The sequence below is a fragment of the Ranitomeya imitator genome, chromosome 3 (genome assembly GCF_032444005.1).
Source record: "Ranitomeya imitator isolate aRanImi1 chromosome 3, aRanImi1.pri, whole genome shotgun sequence".
NCBI lineage: Eukaryota > Metazoa > Chordata > Amphibia > Anura > Dendrobatidae > Ranitomeya > Ranitomeya imitator.
In genome coordinates, this window is record NC_091284.1 from 435,879,891 (window position 1) to 435,888,585 (window position 8,695).

At 44.7% G+C, this 8,695-nt stretch overlaps 1 protein-coding gene across 2 annotated transcripts in view; it reads left to right on the forward strand.

Moving 5' to 3' along the window:
* The window catches only part of REPS2 (RALBP1 associated Eps domain containing 2), a 441,759-nt gene extending 435,024 nt beyond the window's left edge, over positions 1 to 6,735 (forward strand). For both annotated transcript variants that reach the window (XR_011319311.1, XR_011319312.1), the window contains one exon: positions 6,487 to 6,735. The gene's annotated coding sequence lies outside the window, so the exon portion shown is untranslated. The remainder of the gene's footprint in view (positions 1 to 6,486) is intronic.
* The last annotated feature ends 1,960 nt before the right edge of the window (positions 6,736 to 8,695 follow it).

Below are 8,695 nucleotides of genomic sequence, written 5' to 3' on the forward strand. Positions count from 1 at the left end.
CTTGGGCTCATCAAATACATCCTGGAAATCCGACAAAAACTCAGGAACTTCAGAAGAAGGGGACGAGGAAATGGACATCAAAGGAATATCACTATGTATCCCCTGACAACCCCAACCAGTCACAGACATAGATCTCCAATCCAGCACTGGATTATGTACCTGTAACCATGGAAAACCCAGCACAACAACATCATGCAAATTATGCAACACCAAAAAAACGAATATTTTCCTGATGTGCTGGAGCCATGCACATGGTTAACTGTGTCCAGTACTGAGGTTTATTCTTGGCCAATGGCGTAGCATCAATCCCCCTTAAGGGAATAGGACTCTGCAGAGGTTCCAAGGAAAAACCACAGCGCTTGGCAAATTCTAAGTCCATTAAGTGCAGGGCAGCGCCAGAATCCACAAATGCCATAACAGAAAAGGACGACAATGAGCAAATCAGGGTAACAGACAAGAGAAATGTAGGCTGCACAGAACTAATGGTAACAGACCTAGGGACCCTCCTAGTACGCTTAGGGCAATCAGAAATAGCATGAGCTGAATCACCACAGTAAAAACACAGGTCATTCTGACGTCTGAATTTCTGCCTTTCTGCTCTAGTCAAAATCCTATCACATTGCATAGGCTCAGGACTTCGCTCAGAGGACACTGCCATATGGTGCACCGCCTTGCGCTCACGCAAGCGCCGATCAATCTGAATGGCTAGAGACATAGATTCGCTTAAACCGGTAGGCGTAGGAAAGCCCACCATAACATCTTTAAGGGTTCCAGAAAGACCTTTTCTGAAAATAGCAGCCAGCGCCTCTTCATTCCATTTAGTGAGCACAGACCATTTTCTAAATTTCTGGCAATATAACTCTGCCGCTTCCTGACCCTGACACAGGGCCAACAGTGTTTTCTCAGCATGCTCTACAGAGTTAGGTTCGTCATACAACAATCCAAGCGCCTGAAAGAATGCATCTACATTCAATAATGCCGGATTCCCTGTTTCAAGAGCAAATGCCCAGTCTTGAGGATCACCACGCAGTAAGGATATGATGATTTTCACTTGCTGAATGGGATCACCAGAAGAACAGGGTTTCAAAGCGAAAAACAATTTGCAGCTATTTTTAAAGTTCAAAAACTTGGATCTGTCCCCAAAAAACAAATCAGGAGTAGGAATTCTTGGCTCTAGAGCCAGAGTCTGAACAATATAATCTTGGATACTCTGGACTCTTGCAGCAAGTTGATCCACACGAGAAAACAAACCCTGAACCTCCATACCAGAGCATATATCCAGCACCACCCAGAGGAAAAAGAAGACAGAACAGAGCACAGAAAAAAAAATGGTTCAGAACTCTTCTTTTTTCCTTCTTTTGAGATGCATTCAATTCATTCTTGGCCTGCTGTACTGTTATGACCTGGTGGTTAAGAGGCCACACTGAAATGACCTGGTGGCTAAAACGCAACATGGAACGAGCTCTGAGAAGGTGGTATCTCTACTGACCGCAGTCCCTAATCCTAACAACACAACTAGAAATAGCCGTGGGATGTTCCTGACACTCCCTAGACACCTCGTCACAGCCTCAGATATAACTACCCCTAAAGAAGGAAATAGAAAGCTATCTTGCCTCAGAGAAACCCCCAAAAGGAAAGACAGCCCCCCACAAATATTGACTGTGAAAGGAGAGGGAAATGACGAACACAGAAATGAAATTAGATTTCAGCAAAGGGAGGCCAAAACTAAACTAGATAGACAGAGAGCAAAGGATACTGTGCGGTCAGTATTAAAAACTACAAAATCCACGCAGAGTTTACAAAAATGAACTCCACACCGACTCACGGTGTGGAGGGGCAAATCTGCTTTCCTAGAGCTTCCAGCTAGCCTGAATAAGACATAGTGACAAGCTGGACAAAGAGACAAAATGCAAAGCAATAGAGTCCAAACTAATGGACAAACAAAACTAGCAAAACTTATCTTTTGCAGACAAGGACTGGCCATATGAGAAATCCAAGGGAAGAATCAAATCCAACCAAGAACATAGACAGCAGGCAAGGACTAAAGCCCAGAGCAGGTTTAAATAACAAACCCAGGCAAGGCGATTAGTGAAGGCAGCTGCTACAACTACCTAACGGAGCAGCAGTTCCACTTGAAACCACCAGAGGGAGCCCAAGGTCAGAACTCGCAAAAATACCATTAGCAACCACAGGAGGGAGCTCCAGAACGGAACTCACAACAAGAGTCCCTAAAAATAAGAAATAATGGTTTATCTATTACATTACTTAGTTCTCTTAGTACTCGTGGGTGTATGCCATCCGGACCCGGAGATTTATCTATTTTGATCTTATTTAGCCGGTTTCGCACCTCTTCTTGGGTTAGATTAATATAGGGTTTTCATTGTTTCTTGGGATTTCACCTAGCATTTCATTTTCCACCGTGAATACCGTGGAGAAGAAGGTGTTTAATATGTTAGCTTTTTCCTCGTCATCTACAACCATTCTTTCCTCACTATTTTTTAAGGGGCCTACATTTTCAGTTTTTATTCTTTTACTGTTGATGTAGTTGAAGAACAGTTTGGGATTAGTTTTACTCTCCTTAGCAATGTGCTTCTCTGTTTCCTTTTTGGCAGCTTTAATTAGTTTTTTAGATAAAGTATTTTTCTCCCTATAGTTTTTTAGAGCTTCAATGGTGCCATCCTGCTTGAGTAGTGCAAATGCTTTCTTTTTACTGTTAATTGCCTGTCTTACTTCTTTGTTTAGCCACATTGGGTTTTTCCTATTTCTAGTCCTTTTATTCCCACAAGGTATAAACCGCTTACAGTGCCTATTTAGGATGTTCTTAAACATTTTCCATTTATTATCTGTATTCTTATTTCTGAGGATATTGTCCCAGTCTACCAGATTAAGGGCATCTCTAAGCTGGTCAAACTTTGCCTTCCTAAAGTTCAGTGTTTTTGTGACTCCCTGACAAGTCCCCCTAGTGAAAGACAGGTGAAACTGTACAATATTTTGGTCGCTATTTCCTAGATGCCCGACCACCTGCAGATTTGTTATTCTGTCAGGTCTATTAGATAGTATTAGGTCTAAAAGTGCTGCTCCTCTGGTTGGATTCTGCACCAATTGTGAAAGATAATTTTTCTTGGTTATTAGCAGAAACCTGTTGCCTTTATGGGTTTCACAGGTTTCTGTTTCCCAGTTAATATCCGGGTAGTTAAAGTCCCCCATAACCAGGACCTCATTATGGGTTGCAGCTTCATCTATCTGCTTTAGAAGTAGACTTTCCATGATTTCTGTTATATTTGGGGGTTTGTAACAGACCCCAATGAGAATTTTGTTACCATTTTTCCCTCCATGAATTTCGACCCATATGGACTCGACATCCTCATTCCCTTCGCTAATATCCTCCCTTAAAGTGGACTTTAGACAAGACTTTACATAGAGACAAACCCCTCCTCCTCTCCGATTTTTACGATCCTTTCTAAACAGACTGTAACCCTGTAAGTTAACTGCCCAGTCATAGCTTTCATCTAACCATGTCTCGGTTATTCCCACTATGTCAAAGTTACCTGTAGATATTTCTGCTTCTAGTTCTTCCATCTTGTTTGTCAGGCTTCTGGCGTTTGCGAGCATGCAGTTTAGAGGATTGAAACACCATTCCAACTAAATTCAAATTTCAGCTTTCATTACTATTTACTACATTAAATCTTCAATATATTCTAGCAAAGTGCAACGATTAAACATTCCCTTTAAAGGTTCCAACAATATTCAAGTCTCTTTTAATGAGGTAGTGCAAAGTATCAATCACATTAATATTCAAGTCAATTAAAACTTTAGAACAGCAGGAATGATGCGAGGGACACGTCATTAACCCTCAACGTTGGTCTTGGGTGGGCTACAAGGCGTGTGTCTAGACCCGGAATCCAGCCGCGCCAAACGGGTTTTTCTTCAGGTCTCTGGAAAACAAAGCAGTTCTCACAACAGTGTTAGAAGCAGTCTTTTTAAAACTTCTTTATAAGCTCCTTTTGTAAAACCAGTAGGAAACACCTACACTTCAGGGACTCAGCTGGGAACGCAGCCTCAGTGACCTGCCACTACGTGATGAGGTCGCGGCTGGTTACTGATGCTGCGCTTGCAGTGGCTCAATCCTGTGTGGCTCTCAGCCTGGACGGTTGCAACTTGGCACAGTTGAGAACTGTTTATCCCCCAGGCATGGATTACAACGTGGGACAGAATGAGGGACAGGTGAGGGATAGTGTTGTTTTTTATTTTTGTTTTATTACAGAAGATGAGGGATTCAATGGAGTGGGCGATGACGTGAGTATAGTCTACTATATAATTGTCTAAGGGTCACTTCCGTCTGTCTGTCTTTCTGTCTGTCTTTCGGTCTGTCTGTCACGGATATTCATTGGTCGCGGCCTCTCTCTGTCCTGGAAATCCAAGTCGCTGATTGGTCGCAGCAAAACAGCCTTGACCAGTGACGGGCACAGTCCGGAAGAAAATGGCCGCTCCTTACTCCCCGCAGTCACTGCCTGGCGCCCGCACACTACCCTCCACTCACCGCTTACACAGGGTTAATGCCGACGGTAACGGACCGCGTTAAGCCGCAGGTAACGCACTCCATTACCACCGCTATTAACCCTGTGTGTCCTCAACCTTTTACTATTGATGCTGCCATCAGTAGTAAAAAAATGTAATGTTAAAAATAATGAAAAAAGCAAAACAAAAAAACTGCTATACTCACCCTCCGTTGTCCGCTGAGCCGCTCGCGCCTGCCGCCATCTTCCACTCCCAGCGATGCATTGCGAAATTACCCAGAAGACTTAGCGGTCTCACGAGACCAGGTAATTTTGCAATGCATCCTGGGAATGGAAAATGGCCACAGACGCGCGCCTATCGCCGGAGCTCCGCTGGATCCCAGGAGGTGAGTATATAACTATTTTTTATTTTAATTATTTTTTTTAACAGGGATATGTTCCCAGACTGCTGTATACTACGTGAGCTGTGTTACATACCGCGTGGCTCTGTGCTGTATACTACATAGGCAGTGTTATATACTATGTGGGCAGTGTGATATATTCCGTGGGCTGTGCTAGATATTACGTGGCCACTGGTATATACTGCGTGGGCTGTGCTATATACTACGTGACTGGGCAATATACTAGGGGGCTGGGCAATATACTACGTGGCTGTGCTGTATACTACGTGACTGGCCAATATACTACGTGACTGGGCAACATACTACGTGGCTCTGTGCTGTATACAACGTGGCTCTGTGCTGTATACTATGTCACTGGGCAATATAATACGTGGCTGGGCAATATACTACGTGGCTCTGTGCTGTATACTACGTGGCTGTGTGCTGTATACTACATCGCTGGCCAATATACTACGTGACTGGGCAATATACTACGTGACTGGGCAATATACTAGGGGGCTGGGCAATATACTACGTGGCTGTGCTGTATACTACGTGACTGGCCAATATACTACGTGACTGGGCAACATACTACGTGGCTCTGTGCTGTATACAACGTGGCTCTGTGCTGTATACTATGTCACTGGGCAATATAATACGTGGCTGGGCAATATACTACGTGGCTCTGTGCTGTATACTACGTGGCTGTGTGCTGTATACTACGTCGCTGGCCAATATACTACGTGACTGGGCAATATACTACGTGACTGGGCAATATACTACGTGACTGGGTAATATACTACGTGACTGGGCAATATACTACGTAGCTGGACAATATACTACATGACTGGGCAATATACTACATGGTTGGGCAATATACTACGTGGCTGGGCAATATACTACGTAGCTGGGCAATATACTACGTGACTGGGCAATATACTACGTGGCTGGGCAATATACTACGTGGCTGGGCAATATACTACGTGGCTGGGCAATATACTACGTGGCTGGGCAATATACTACGTCACTGGGCAATATACTACGTGGCTGGGCAATATACTACGCGACTGGGCAATATACTACGTGACTGGGCAATATACTACGTGTCTGTGCTGTATACTAAGTCGCTGTGCAATATACTACGTCACTGGGCAATATACTACGTGGCTGGGCAATATACTACGCGACTGGGCAATATACTACGTGACTGGGCAATTACTACGTGTCTGTGCTGTATACTAAGTCGCTGTGCAATATACTATGTCGCTGCGCAGTATACTACGTGACTGGGCAATATACTACGTGGCTGGGCAATATACTACGTAGCTGGGCAATATACTACGTGACTGGGCAATATACTATGTGGGCTGTGCAATATACTACGTGGACATGCATATTCTAGAACAGAGGTCCCCAACTCCAGTCCTCAAGGCCCACCAACAGGTCATGTTTTCAGGATTTCCTTTGCATTGCACAGGTGATGCAATTATTACCTGGGCAAGACTAAGGAAATCCTGAAAACATGACCTGTTGGTGGGCCTTGAGGACTGGAGTTGGGGACCTCAGTTCTAGAATACCCGATGTGTTAGGCTATGTTCACACGTTCCTGATTTCCCTCCTTTTTTTTCAGGACCAAAAACCGCAGCTCTTGGCAGAAAACGCAGGTCCTTTTTTTGGTGCTTTTTTGGTGCTTTTTTGGTGCGTTTTTTGATGCCTTTTTTTATGCAGTTTTCTATGCAGAGTCTGTGTGTTTTCTAGGAAGTTTTTTAGGGTTTAAAATGGCTGAAAATACCCTAACCCTACCCCTACCCCTAACCCTACCCCTAACCCTAACCCTATTCTAACCTTAGTGGAAAAAAAAAATTCTTAATTTTTTTATTGTCCCTACCTATGGGGGTGACAAAGGGGGGGGGGGGGTCATTTACTATTTTTTTTATTTTGATCACTGAGATAGGTTATATCTCAGTGATCAAAATACACTTTGTAACGAATCTGCTGGCCGGCAGATTCGGCGGGCGCACTGCGCATGCGCTCGCCATTTTGCAAGATGGCGGCGCCCAGGGAGAAGACGGCCGGACGGACACCGGGAGGCCGGGTAAGTATAAGGGGGGGAAATGAGGGCACGGGGGGGGCGTCGGAGCACGGGGGTGGCATCGGAGCATGGGGGGGTGGGATTGGGGCACGGGGGGGCAGCCACACTGCAGCGGTTCTGCACCACAAACCGCAGAAAACCCGCAAATATTTTTTTCATCTGCGGGTTTTACTGCGGGTTTGACCTCACAATGGAGGTCTATGGGTGCAGAACCGCTGCAGTTCCGCAAAAAGAAGTGACATGGTACTTCTTTTTTACCGCGGCTATTCAGCGCGGCTTTTTTCACGATTTTCCGCAATGTGGGCACAGCAGTTCCTGTTTTCCATAGGGTACATTGTAATGTACCCTGCATGGAAAACAGCTGCGGACCCGCAGCGGGAAAATCGCGGCGATTCCGCATGAAAAAAAGGATAGTGTGAACATGGCCTTAGAATCGGGCCACCATCTAGTTTAATTTATAATCATTAAAGGAGTCTGTGTCATTCTTTCAATTAAAGACTTTACTATGGCCGTGTCTTTATTTACCATATAACTGTGGGATTAGTAATGGAGAAGCGTCTTATAGACGCCTCTCCATTACTAATCTGTTGGCTTGATGTCACTGGATAATACAAAGGTGACATCAACCCCACAAATATGAACCCAATTTGACACTTCTAAAGGGCAAGTGGGAAGAGGCGGACAAAATGCCAGAATTGGCGCATCTAATAGAGGTGCCTTTTCTGGGCTTCTGAGTACTGCTGTTTTTAGGCTGGGGCGGCCAATATCAATGGCCCTTTACTACCCTGAGAATACCAGCTGCTTTAGCAATGCTGGCTGTCACAAATGAGGGGGAGTCCCACGTTGTTGTGTTTTAAATTATTTATTTAAAATTATTTATTTAAATAATTTAAAAAATACAGCATGGGGACCCCCTCTATTCTTGATAACCAGCCTTCCTGAAGCTGACAGCTGAGGGTTACAGCCCACAGCTGTCAGTTTTGCCTGTCTAGTTATCAAAAATACAGGGGAACTTACTCTGTTTTAAAAAAAAATGTATTTAGAGTGTGGGCGCCGGCTTAAGAATACTCCCATCAGCCGCTCCTGCTGTCACTGTTATTAGCAGCAGCAGGTGTAGGCTGATGAGAACAGTAGTCCCATTAGCTGACGCCAGGTACCGGAGGTAAACTTTATACCTCCGATCACATCATTTGACAGCATGTGAATCTCGTCTGTCTGACCGGCAGTAATGATTTTACGGCCGATCAAAAGCTGTGCTGTCTTGCACATGACAGCGTGATAAACACTGGATGTTCGGGCCCCACATTCAAGTAAGTGGGATTTGGGTACTGTTCTGGTACCCAAACCTGGACTTTTTTTAACTGTTCAGCTGGATCCAAACATCCAGGGCTCTGCTCACTTCTAATCCTGTGTCTAGTGTGTGACTGGTGTTTGTATGTTGTTTTGGGTGTGTACTGTGTCTAGTGTGTGACTGGTGTGTATGTATCCTGTGTCTAGCGTGTGACTGGTGTGTGTGTGTCATGTGTCTAGCGTGTGACTGGTGAGTGTGTCACGTCTCTAGCATGTGACTGGTGTGTGTGTCATGTGCCTAGCATATGACTGGTGTGTATGTGTCTGCTGTGTATGTATCCTGTGTCTAGCGTGTGACTGGTGTGTGTGTGGCACAATAATAAAAACTTTCTGTGAATATCATTGTTCTCGGCAGC